Below are 14,358 nucleotides of genomic sequence, written 5' to 3'. Positions count from 1 at the left end.
GAGCTAAAAAAGAGTATCCGTGATAATGGCTCTCAATCTCCATTTACCACTGGTATGGTTAAGGCATTGGGAAATAGTCATGAAATGACTCCTTTTGACTGGAAAACATTAGTTCGTGTCCTAGTTTCATCAGCAGAATATACAGTATTGCTTACGGAATATAATGACTTAGCTATTCAACAATCCTTACAAAATTTAGATAATGGAATACCAATTACTATCAAAATGTTACAAGGGAGTGGTGCCTATGCTACAGTTCAAGCTCAAGCTCAGGCTGATGCTAGACTATTTGTTCAGTGTTCAGTCTTAGCCATTCAAACATGGAAACGTATCCCTATTAGTCAAACACAGGGATCATTTGTGACTATAAGACAAGGTGCTACTGAACCTTATACAGATTTTATCAATAAACTGCAAACAGCTGTGGAAAGACAAGTGCCTAACCAGGACACCGCCAAGCTTTTCCTAATTAGCTTATAAAAATGCTAATAAGGACTGTCAAACAGCATTAGCTCCCATTCATACCTCCTCCTCAGATGTAGGAGCTTTTATTAAGGCCTGTCAACATGTGGGTACTACTACTCATTTAGCTCAAACCTTTGCCGGCATGATGCAAGGTAGTGCTTGCTATGATTGTGGAAAATCTGACCATTTAGCAAAATATTGTAAACAATCATGGAACAATAGTAAAAGGAATAATTTTGGGAAAGAAAAACAGCCTTTTAAAACCCGTCTGAAGTGTGGAAAGGGCAAACATTGAGCTAATCAGTGCTGATCTAAATTTGATAAGGATGGTAACCCCATACAGGGAAACTTGAAGGGGGGGTGCTCCCTGCAGCACCCCAAAAAATGTCTGGAGGGCATTGGCCAGTTAGGCTCCTCTAGCCCTGGTCAATGAAATACCATTGCAGACCTCTCTGCCATAATAACCAGTAGTGCAGGGTTGGACCTCTCAACAATAGAGGAGATAGTTCTTAAGGAAGAAGAAAAGGTGTACCTATTGTCACAGGAATTTTGGGGCCACTCCCAAAAGGATTTTTTGGGCTGTTATTAGGAAGATCTAGTTGGACTTTAAAAGGAATACAAGTTTTACCTGGAGTAATTGACTCCAATTATCATGGAGAAATCAAAATAATGGTAAAAGCTGTAGGCCTTCATATTTTACCAGCAGGAACATGAAGAGCCCAACTCCTTTTAATTCCCTACCTTCAGGGAAATGATCAAAATAAACAAAGAAACAATGAGAAATTTGGTCATTCCAGTTCTATTGCCTTTTGACCTGCTCCAGTAACTATGTAAAGGCCTCAATTAATAGTCACAATTAAAGGAAAACAGTTTCATGGAATTATAGATACAGGAGCAGATTTATCTATTATAGCTTCTCAACACTGGCCTATTGAATGGCCTATAATTAAAGCCCCTGTCATGGTTCAAGATGTCAGAGGTTTTCAAACACCCAATTTAAATGCCTTTCATCTTACATGTGAAGGGCCAGAAGATAAATAGGCCAATATTCAACCTTTTGTTATGGGTATTCCCTTCTCCTTATGGGGAAGAAATTTACTCAAACAATGGGGACTACAACTTTCTATTTCCCCATTTTAGGAGAGGCCACTGCTTTAATCCAGCCTTTACAACTATAGTGGAAAACAAATAAACTGATATGGATTGAGCAGTGGCCCATTAAAGCTGAAAAACTTTCACATCTCAAGGAACTCATTCAAGAACAGTTAAAAGAAAGCTGCCATAGCTTGGAAAGATACCAAATGAAATTAATTTTTATAAGAAAGGTTTCGGCCGGGCGCTGTGGCTCACGCCTGTAATCCTAGCTCTTGGGAGGCCGAGGCGGGCGGATTGCTCAAGGTCAGGAGTTCAAAACCAGCCTGAGCAAGAGCGAGACCCCGTCTCTACTATAAATAGAAAGAAATTAATTGGCCAACTGATATATATATATAAAATTAGCCGGGCATGGTGGCGCATGCCTGTAGTCCCAGCTACCCGGGAGGCTGAGGCAGAAGGATCACTCGAGCCCAGGAGTTTGAGGTTGCTGTGAGCTAGGACGCCACGGCACTCACTCTAGCCTGGGCAACAAAGCGAGACTCTGTCTCAAAAAAAAAAAAAAAAAAAATAGAAAGGTTTCCAATCCACTCAACAAGCTGAAATTGGAGCATTAATACTAGCATTAAATACCTTTCCTAACATCCCTATCAATATCATCAGTGATTCTCAGTATGCTGTACATGCTCTACAAAACCTTGGTTATTTCCTTCATTAAGGACATACCTAACAGAACTTTATTACAATTATTTATTAATTTACATGCTGTATTTTCTCAGTGATGTCATCCGATTTTTATTACACATACCTCCTTACCTGGGCCACTTACAGATGACAATAATTTTGTAGACAATATTGTATCTAGGGAGTCTTTCTAAACCCATTCTGGTTCACGGAGCTGCCCAAAAGAAACAAACAAACAAACAATATTGTATCTAACCAATTATGTCTCCTTGCCCAAGATACAACAGCCTTTCAGCAGGTACACTTAGATCATGACTTCTTTCATCAAAATGCTAAGATACTGAAAAAACTTTATCCCATTGCTGTAGCTCAAGCAAAACTTATTGTTAAAACTTGTCCTGGGCTGGGTGCAGTGGCTCACACCTGTAATCCTAGCACTCTGGGAGGCCGAGGGGGGCAGATCACTCAAGGTCAGGAGTTCGAAACCAGCCTGAGCAAGAGTGAGACCCCGTCTCTACTAAAAATAGAAAGAAATTAATTGGCAAACTAATATATAGAGAAAAAATTAGCTGGTCATGGTGGCACATACCTGTAGTCCCAGCTACTTGGGAGGCTAAGGCAGTAGGATGGCTTGAGCCCAGGAGTTTGAGGTTGCTGTGAGCTATGCTGACACCGTGGCGCTCTAGGCTAGGCAACAAACTGAGACTCTGTCTCAAAAAAAAAAAACCAAAAAAAACCTTGTCCTGATTGTCAACAATTCTCTTTGTTTCCTATAACAATGGGTCCTGGAACAAACTCACGAAGACCTTATTTTGGATGTCTCAAATACATACATGTTACTAATTGATATACATTCAGGCTTCATTCCTGCCATGCCCTTGTCAGGGGAAACTAGCCGACATGCTATCCAACATTTATTGGAAACACTCAGGTTTAGGATTAACCAAAATTATCAAAATGGACAATGGCCCTTGCTATTTATTGAAAAAATATAATTCTACCCTTCAAAATTTTAAAATTAAACGTATCACAGGTATACCCTACAATTCTTCCAGACAAGCTCTAGTAGAACATGCACACCATACCTTAAAAACTTATCTATTAAAACAAAAAAGGGGAGTATGGGACTATCACCTAGAGAACAAATAGCTAAAGCTTTATTTACTTTAAATTTTCTTAATATTGGAGATGAGGGCTATACTGCTATGGATCGTAGATTGAGAAAACATAATTCTAATCAATTAAATCAAAAGAAAGTGTTGGTTAAAGATGGATTAATAATTTATGGCAAGGACCTTTTCGTATATTGACATGGAACAGAGGTGCAGTTTGTGTCTCTCGAGAAACAGGTCCAGAGTGGGTCCCTACAAAAAGGGTGAAACTATACCATGAGCTGGAAAACACCAGACAACCCTATCCCACAGATGATGAATCTGATCCTGGAGTAACAAAGGACAACATTGACCAGGACGAGACAAGCTCCTGATGTGACCTGGGACAATTGAAGAGGCTTGATCAAAAGACGGTAACAATAATTAGAAAGGCGGGGGCTGCCCCGACAGCAGAAAATAGATATTTTTGGCATATTTGGCCATCATAGGCTAGGCTTCTGAACAGATAGGACGATGGTTGCTACTCCTTCTAGGATGGTTATTGCTGTCTTCAGCAGGTGCCATAGATTATTGGAGTCATTTATTAAACTCACCTTTATTTCATGTGCTTACATGGTGGGATGTTGGTCCTCCTTTGTCTTCTAATGACACAGGGTGGACTGGTGGTGTTTGGCTACCACTATCAGGACCATTAACGTCACATAACTGAATGGTTACATAATAATGATTCCATACTATTTACTGCCAGCGACCCTACTATTTGTTTTTCCACCTTACCAAATGTTGAGGGTTGTATACAAATTATTCCTCAAGAATATTTATATTATCAGCCTAAGAGTGGCAACAATACAGCTAATTTAGCCTTTTATCTCTGCTTTAACTGTAAATACAGCCATAAATATCTATGTTACAACTTTTACTCCTCACTTGCCCATTTGCAGACCAAAAAGAGATTGGAGATACAAATTTTATTCAGTACACTGGGTCCCATGTACAGGAGAATATCCCAGAGGATTAACTGTGTTTAATGATGGAACTTTATGGGATTGGGGTCCCCATGGGAAACTACATTCTTCAGGTAAAGAACTGGAATTTGGCAGTCCATCTAATTATTCCATTACTTGGAGTGAACATGGATTATCGGGTCCTATCTTCAACTCACGGACGGCATTCATATGAGTCCTATCCATCCTAAAATATGAAGAATGCTATTGCCATTTTTAAATCATGTATTATTCCATGGCAATTATACTAACTGCACTGGTACCTATATACTATCTTTAAACAATAATGTCAGTGATTCAGTAATGATATATACCACTCACCCTTATGTTTTCTTTTTGGAACAAAAACCTCCTAATATAACTCAACTTAATATTTATTATAATATTTCCTGTGAGAGTCCTTCTTGGTATAGTTCCTGTATCACTTTGCAAAATGTTACTAATCATATTTTTTTGTTTTTTGAGACAGACTCTCACTTTGTTGCCCAGGCTAGAGTGAATGCTGTGGCATCAGCCTGGCTCACAGCAACCTCAAACTCCTGGGCTCAAGCAATCCTCCTGCCTCAGCCTCCCAAGTAGCTGGGACTACAGGCATGCGCCACCATGCCCGGTTAATTTTTTCTATATATATATTAGCTGGCCAATTAATTTCTTTCTATTTATAGTAGAGACAGGGTCTTGCTCTTGCTCAGGCTGGTTTCAAACTCCTGACCTCGAGCAATCTGCCCACTTTGGCCTCCCAGAGTGCTAGGATTACAGGAGTGAGCCACCACACCAGGCTGCAAAATGTTACTAATCTTAATATCACTTATATATTTATAGTAAAAAGACAAGCACAAGCTTGAGTTCCTGTTAATTTTACAAGGACACGGCAAGGAGAATCTTCCTTACAGGTCTTACAATCTGCCTTAACAAAAATTAGACCCAAAGGCTTCCTGGCTACTCTTACTGCTTTCTCAGTTTCAGCTATTATTATCCTTGCTATTGCAATGGTGGCTGCTGTATCTCTTACTGAGTCAATACATACAGCAGCCATAGTGGAAGTAGTTCTAGTAAACATTACACATCAAACACAAGAAGAAACTGAAATTGATAAAGGCATACTGGCTAGACTATAAGCACTTGAAGTGGCTATAGTGGTTGGAGACCAACAATAAGCATTTATTACTTGTCAAGGCCTACAATGTGATTGGGAATATTGAACACAGTGCATTACACCCTTACCATATAACAAATCCACTTATCCTTGGAACATGGTAAAATCTAATCTTTACGGGGCCTTCAAATCTCATTTATGTCCTGGCCCGCGGGACCTTCTGTTACTCGCAGGGGGGCGAGGGGGACCGTGCCTGAAAGAGATGGGCGAGAGAAAGGAACGAGACCAAGCAAATGGTTGTCAAGGTCTACTTTACTTAGATTTTCTGCTGGTTTTATAATCATACAGAAACAAGGAAGTATGAACAGAAAAATAGAGTGGGGGGATGATGAGGCTCGAGTTTGGGCTAATCAGCCCCAATCAGTATCTTATCGAGGTTGTTTGTGTCTGGTTACCCAACCCCAACCTGGCAGGTGGTCGGGAACAATTGCAGTTAGCACACCCTGGAGAATTCCATGGTCAGCACGTCATGGGATGCATTCTTCTCATGCATTCTTCTCGGAGCTATAGCTGGAGGGTGGGGTGCTGTTTATGTCCTAGGAATTTTTCTAGGGCGAGGCCCGTGCGTAGGACAAGTCATTGGGGTGTTGAGGGTCTTAGTCTCTAACATATTTAAAATCTCAAGTACTACAATTGGAAAATCAACTACAAAGTCAAATACAACAACTCCATTCAAATTTACAAACAGTTACTTTACAAAAGCTACAAGATAGCTTTACTTAGTTAGGCCTCAAACAATGGTTTACAGGACTTAATATTAGAATTTAGGTCATGGCTGGAATTATCATATTCTTTTGTTTTCTGTTTCTAGCAATCTGCAAACAATTGATTTCTATGACTCAATGCACGGCTGTAAACAAGTAGAAGCTGGATGCTTTATGTGGCCTTCGATAGCTATCATCAAGAACAATCTGATCATATTAAGAAAAGGGGAGATGTAGAGGATGTTAGAAAAGGCATAAAGTCCTGACTATGAGAAAGGTGGAAATCTGGCAGTCCTGCAAACAGGACTTGGGATATGAATGCTTATCAGCCAGCTGCATTCAGCAGGCTTTGGAATGCATAGGGAGTGTGACTGATGTTGGGTCCCAGCCTTATGGAGTCACAAGGAATCCCAAGATAAATATGGATATGTTGCATATCACTAATAGATTTCTTTAGAATAATGTGCTCACTGGCACCAGAGATTTTTATGTATATGTTCTTTCTGAACATTCTCTCTGTATGTTCTTTGATTTGACCTTGAATGCCTTTCTCTGCAATAAATACAGAGGTTTGGAGAGGTACGAGAGCTCTGAAATGAAGACTCTTTCCTCCTCTTTCAGCATGAGAGTGTAGTCTGGAGCAGTCTTTGTTGTACCGCCATAAAACTGGTAGTAGAGATGCTGGATGATCTCTGCACCCCTCTATATCTGCTGGGATGGGATTTCCTAGAGACCCATAATGCCCACATCTTATTTTCACAGAAAGGAGAAATGATTTGCAACATGGGACACACAGAAGAATTATAAAAGCCAACATGTAATGTTATGCTTACTAAAGTTAATCAAGGATTTGAACAGGGGGAGTTAGAGCCTTTCTTATCTAAAATATCAGATTCTTTTCTCTTTTTTTTGAGACAGAGTCTCACTTTGTTGCCCAGGCTAGAGTGAGTGCTATGGCGTCAGCCTAGCTCACAGCAACCTCAAACTCCTGGGCTCAAGTGATCCTACTGCCTCAGCCTCCTGAGTAGCTGGGACTACAGGCATGTACCACCATGCCTGGCTAATTTTTTTGTATTTATATTTTTTAGTTGGTCAATTAATTTCTTTCTATTTTTAGTAGAGACGGGGTCCTGCTCTTGCTCAGGCTGGTTTCAAACTCTTGACCTTGAGCGATCTGCCTGCCTCGGCCTCCCAGAGTGCTAGGATTACAGGTGTGAGCCACCACGCCCGGCCCCAAAATATCAGATTCTTTATGGACAAGTTCGACCATGGATATTGGAAGAATTAAGTCAGCAGTTTCTATAGAGATAACCATAAATAAGTCTAAACCCCTGCCAAACATTAAGCAATACCCTCAAACAGTAAGCTTCCATATGAGTTTTCCTAAAGTAAGACCTGAAGCCTTACTAGGAATCAAACCATTTAGGACTACTTAAATAACAGACTCATAATACCCTGCACTAGCCCTTGCAATACATCAATCCTTCCAGTCAAAAAGCCAAATGAAAAAGGTTTGAGGTTTGTTAAGGACCTAAGAGCCATAAATAAAATATAATTTGTAGGTATCCTGTTGTCCTTAACACCCAGATCTTGCTGTCCAATATTCCTATCACTGCCAGTCACTTCTCTGTCATTGATTTATGCAATGCTTTCTTCAGCATACCAGTAAAGCAAAATAACCACTATCTTTTTGTTTTCACTTGGCTCACCAATGTACTGGACAGTTTTGCCCCAGGGTTATTCTGAGATTCCTACTTATTTTTCTCAAATACTAAAAGCAGATTTAGATGATATGATATTCCCAAATAGATTCACCCTAATTCATGTGGATGATTTGTTATTGTGTTCATTTTCCCTGACAGAATGCAGAGAAGACACTGTATATCTGTATATCTGCTGCAACAGCTTGCTTTGAAGGGACACAAAGTATCCAGAGATAAATTACAATTTTCTCTCCCTTAAATACTTAGGACACATGATTTCCCTCAGAGGACTACTAAAAAACCCTGAGAGAATCTCTTCCCTCATGACCTTTCCTTTGCCCCAAATGAAAAGACAATTAAGAGGGTTCTTAGGGTTAACAGGCTATTGCAGAAACTGTATTCCAAATTACTCATTAATGGCTCAGACCTTTATACCAAAACTAAAACAGACCCAACCAGACCTAATCCGCTGGGAAGAAAGGGAAAAACAACACATAGAAGATTTATAACAGGCTCTCACCCAGGTATCTGCTTTAGGCCATCCCAACTATACATGACCTAATTGGAAATGCTCTAGGAGTATTAACTCTTTATACATGACATAAATGGAAATGCTCTAGGAGTATTAACTCAAAAACATGGTGACAATCACAAGCCAATTGGTTATTTCAGCCAACAGATCCAGTAGCAAGAGGATATCCCCGCCCCACCCCCATATAAGGGCTATATCAGCTGTGGCCATTTTATGTAAGAATGTTAAAGAATTTGTCCTGGGGTCCCCACTAACCATTTATGCCCCCCGCCCCCCATTCTATGGAATCCCTCTTAAATTCTCACTACACTCAACACCTTCTGTCAGCTGACTCACCTATGAGGTGTTCTTGCTTTCTGCCCCAATATCACTTTGAACATAACCCTCCTACCCCACTCCCTCTTCCAGGTGAGACTGCAGTCTACTAACTGATATCTTACTCTCCCCTAGGGCAGATTTACAGGAAACTCCTATCATAAAAATTCCTGGGCATTCAAAAGTTAACACTGAAGAAGCTAAGGGAAATAATTTAGCTTATGCTGCAGCAAAGAATGCTATTCAAGGAAAGATGGCCTGTCCTATAGGAGAATGTACCTTCTGTCCTGCCATTATCCTAACATTCTTTCACAATACAACAGATACCAACCCCTCAAGAAAAACAAATCTGGCACCAAAAGGGAAGTGTATTTGACCCAAATAGAGAATTGTGGCTAGGTCCTAACAAGAAACCCACAGTTCCCTTAGGTGCACAATTACTTCTCCTTCAGTTCATTCATCAAATGACTCATCGGGCCCCTGAGAAAATGATATCATTGGGGAAAACATTTCTGGAAACCATCCCCTATAATAGCCCAAAAGGTATACTCTTGATGTACTATATACCCAAAATATACCCCTGGAAAGCCCTTATAAAGTCATTTTTCTGTGCATTTGAACCATTTGAAGTATGGCAATTGGATTTTATCCACATACTGCCATCTCAAAATTATAAATATGTATTGGTCTTGGTTTGCATGTTTTCTCACTGGGTAGAAGTATTTCCTTGTCAGAGGGTGACTGCCTTAGCATAGGCAAAATATTGTTAAAGAATCATTCCAATTTGGGGAATCCCTTCTGAGTAACAGAGTGATTGTGAGACTCACTTTACTGGACAAGTTATTCAATCCATTTGCAGAATCTGGTCCATAATACATTTTCATTATGCCTAGCCTCCCCAGTCCTCTGGGTTGGTTGAATGTACAAATGGCACAAAAAAAATTAGTTAACCGAGGTTTTTAACCTCCCTTGGCCAAAAGCCCTCCCACTGGCCTTGTTTGACCTTAGATCCACTCCTTTAGGAAAACACTATCACCTTATGAAATGATAACAAGAAGACCTATGAGGCTGGATGAAGGCTTATACAAGCCAGCCTTACTCACTGGGGAAATACTACATTATTGTCAAGGACTACTTAAAACTTTTAATAAATAATACAAAGCTGGTCCAGATTCTTTCCACAGTGAGCTCCCAGGGGCCAAAGACTGCAAGGATCACGGATTACAGCCAGGTGACTTTATTAGAAAATGCACCAACCAAAGGACTCCTTACAACCCCACTGGAAGGACCTTACCAGGTACTTTTAACTAACTTTTGTGCTGCAAAATTAAAGGGACTTGCTTCTTGGATTCACTTCTCACACCTAAAACAAAGACCTGACTGACCACATTCCTGACCATACCTGGACCTCTAAACCAGTCTCTGACACCTATCATTTTGGAAAAACATCTGAGGCTCAGCCAGTCTCCAAAGCAACAACCAAAGAGACAACTGAAGCAGACATTTTCCAGAGACATTAGACCAGGCCAGTCATGAACCCTGAAATAACTCTCATTTTTGCCTAACTTGCTATAGGATATATTATAGAAAACTCTGATGCCTTAACCAAGACCCTAAAGAAGTTGTTTGGGATTTTATGGATCTCCCTTGGTATAACATTCTAAATGGTTATGAATTTCCTTGTTAAAATTTAAAAAATGTTTTACCTGCTCACCTTCCTTCCCATAATTTCCTCTATTTGCCTGCTCTGCACTCCTTCTCTCTTCAAACCTGAAAACTTGTCCTGATTCCCTGCAAACCTCACCAATTTCCCTGTTGATAGAACCAACATCGTTTGGTATGACATAGATCAGGATGAAATGAAGGCCAGTGAATATTCTCAGAGGTTCTCCCTTTTCAGGGTATCTCTATTATAAGGCTCTCATCAAATGTGATGCCCTTCAGGAATATTTACCCATCATGCCTCAGGATGATTACTGAGGGGTTCTAATCAAATAGAATATTTTATAATATAGATATATTGGTGATGACAAGCTCAGGCAATTGCCTGGGTATGATGGAAGAAACCTAGCTACCTCTTGTGTAAATTGCCACACCATAAGCTGCCAGAATGACAACCAGCCCAATGCTTGTGGCTGGATGCCCTTATCTAGCACCAACCACATTGACATTATCCTTAAAGAACTATTTATGGGCCGGGCGCGGTGGCTCACGCCTGTAATCCTAGCACTCTGGGAGGCCGAAGTGGGCAGATTGCTCGAGGTCAGGAGTTCGAAACTAGCCTGAGCAAGAGCAAGACCCCGTCTGTACTATAAATAGAAAGAAATTAATTGACCAACTAATATATATATAGAAAAAATTAGGCAGGCATGGTGGCACATGCCTGTAGTCCCAGCTACTCGGGAGGCTGAGGCAGGAGGATTGCTTGAGCCCAGGAGTTTGAGGTTGCTGTGAGCTAGGCTGATGCCACGGCACTCACTCTAGCCTGGGCAACAAAGTGAAACTGTCTCAGAAAAAAAAAAACCAAAAAAAAAACTATTTACAGGAGTCAGTTGGTGGACAGAAGTCCCTGACAGCACCAATTCCACTCTAAGCCAAGGGTTCCTCTGGGAAGCCTTATGGATTACCCAGACAAGGGCATACTTAGGTGTAACTTCCACTCACTTGACACTTGTTTGGGATCCCCAGTGGTTCTGGATTGACCCTATTTACCCAAATTGCAGTGGGCCATTAGTGTACAAAGGCAACAGCATTCCTGGTGGATATACCAAAACTGGCCATGCAAAAGACAAAAATGTGACCTCATTGGAGGAACTGGAACTGGCTCAGTATAAATTGTTCCAGGGCTATCTGAGCTGATGACTAACTTTTCCTTTCCCTTCTCCCTTGCTCATACCTAATTGACTGCTTACTCTAACACCTTGGCTAATTTTAATGTACCCTTTCCCTATAATGAACATGACCAGAGTATAATAGTTTTCATTTGGTTTTGTGACATCTTCTAGCAAATTATTGAGCTGGAGAGCGGTTGTGAGAATCGCTAAATTTGTAGCTAGCTGGTCTAAAGTAATGATGGTCTTGGGGACCCTTGAACTTGCTGCTGGTATCTAAAGTGAGGATAGGCCAGGCGAGGTGGCTCAAGCCTGTAATCCTAGCACACTGGGAAGCTGAGGTGGGCAGATCGTTTGAGCTCAGGAGTTCAAGACCAGCCTGAGCAAGAGCGAGACCCTATCTCTACTATAAATAGAAAAAAATTAATTGGCCAACTAAAGATATATAGAAAAAATTAGCCAGGCATGTCAGCGCATGCCTGTAGTCCCAGCTACTTGGGAGGCTGAGGCAGTAGGGTCACTTGAGCCCAGGAGTTTGAGGTTGCCGTGAGCTAGGCTGATGCCATGACACTCTAGCCGGGGCAATAAGAGTGAGACTCTGTCTCAAAATAAATAAATAAATAAAATAAAAATAAAGTGAGGATAGTTTTGGGGGGACTGTTCCTTCAGACTGTACAGTTGCCTTAGCTCTCTGCAACCTCCTTGATTAAATATTATATATCCCTAGGTATGTTATTCTTTTGCTTGCTAATGTAAATGGAATTGTTTCCTTAATTTTCTATTTATTTGCTTTTTAACAAATACTTATTCAGCACATGCTATGTGTCCGGCTCTGTCCCTAGTGCTTTACAAACACTAATTTTATTCCTATAACAACCCTATGGAACACTCTCCTTGTTTTGGAAACTGGGTAGTGTGGCTCCTGAGTCCATATTCTGATCCACTGCAAAATACTACTACTTTATAGACCTTCTTTGAGAATTTTCCTGGGAATCACTTTCTTTACCTCTTCCCACGGCCATTCCATAGTGTGGGCCCTTACAAATTCACACACTGAACCAATCTCCTATTATCTCCCTAGCTCTCTACCATCAACCCTGAAAGCTGCTGCCACCCTTACAATGCTTAAGCACTTTTCTAAATTCTGGCTGGCATAATGACCTGAAATGCCTTCCCCTTCTCTGCATTTATCAAACATAAAAAGCAATTATTGTTCATAAGCAGTACTTGGCCATGGACTTCATACTGTTTTCTAACATTTTGAACTGTTACTGAAAACTTTTGTTGTGTGAAACAGAAGGGGTGAGATTAAAGCACATGGGACCTCTTAGGACATGCTTCCTACCCTTCCTAATCCTTACTCTTCAATCTCAGGTTCTTCATTTGCAAAATAGAAACTATAATGCCTACCATACAGGGTAGTTGTGAAAATTATTAATAAGTGGGGGGCCAGGGGGAGAAGGTGGAGAGAGAGGAAGACATGAGGGGAAGGGCAGGGTCCTGGCATGCAGCAAGTGCTCAATAAATGTTGGTTTATTTGTCCCTGACTCAATCTCCCCCCAAAACTTGTAAGCTCTTTGAAAGCAGGGGCCTTGATACATACTTTTTTTTTGGTTATTTCTCAAAAGTCCTGGGCATCAGAGAGACTTCATGATTAAACTTCGACAGACACATTTTGGTTATCTGATAATGGCTCTTATGACAAAAAACAGGCTCTGGAGTCTGACTTCGAATGTTGGCCACTACTAGCTCTGCAACGTCTGGAAAGTCACTTCACTTCTCTGAGCCTCAAGTCCCTTATTTATAAACTATTCGTAACAGTACCCACTTCATAGAGCTGTGAGGATGATACAAGATAATTCAGGCGAGCGTGTCATCAGCCCAACGCTGCGAGCTATAATTCTATCATGCCCTCAACGAACCGTCCATCAACATCTGGCCTCTCCGCAGCCTCCTGGCTCCACGTTCCACGCGCACCGCCTACCCGGGCGGCCGCTCCCCCACCCTCTTACCTGCTCTTCTTTCCCGACTAGTCCTTAATCCCCACCATTCACCAACGCCACAGGCCAGGCTCTGTGGTGACAAAGTTCCACAGTCTCTCCTCAGAACCTCCTAACGGCCTACGAAATCGGGTCTACTACTCCTGCCACGTTAGAGATGAGGAAACAGGCCCAGAGGGCTTGAGTAACTTCCCCGAGGTCAGAGAACTAAAGCGCCAGGCCCGGACTGGAATCCACACACGTCCGAGTCCGCAGCCCGGGCTCTAAGGCGCCGGCCGCGGGGCGCCTTCCCGGGTCCGAGCGGCCCCGCGTCCCTTCAAATGCTGCCCCGTCCTCCTCTTCAGCCGCTTCCCGGCTCCTCGGCGCGCCCGTCGCCCCCCACATCCCAGGGTCAGGCCTCCCGGCGGGTTTTCCTTTTTCTCTGCCAGAAACTGAGGGGTGAGACCGACGTTCGTGTCGGGACGCGTGCAGGTCGCTGCCAAGTCCCCGGGAGACGCGCGGCAGGAGAGCACGTCGGTGGACGCGGCTGTGTGGCCCCTGCTGTGGCCCCCGCGACCGGGGTTCGCGCGTCCATTTAAGGGAAGGGGCGGCGGCCGGGAGGGCCGACTCCGCCCCCGGTGCGCAGTGTCCAGCCCCGGGAGTTAAAAGGCAGCGACCCGAAGTCCCTTCAACCCAGTCGGGCGAGCCCAGCCGCCCGGGCCGCGTGCTGCCTAGAGCGTAGCCCCGCCCCCTGCCCGCCGCGTCACGCACGCGCTCGGCG

This window comes from Microcebus murinus, chromosome 2, assembly GCF_040939455.1.
Source record: "Microcebus murinus isolate Inina chromosome 2, M.murinus_Inina_mat1.0, whole genome shotgun sequence".
Lineage (NCBI taxonomy): Eukaryota > Metazoa > Chordata > Mammalia > Primates > Cheirogaleidae > Microcebus > Microcebus murinus.
Note: the sequence above shows the minus strand (reverse complement) of the source record.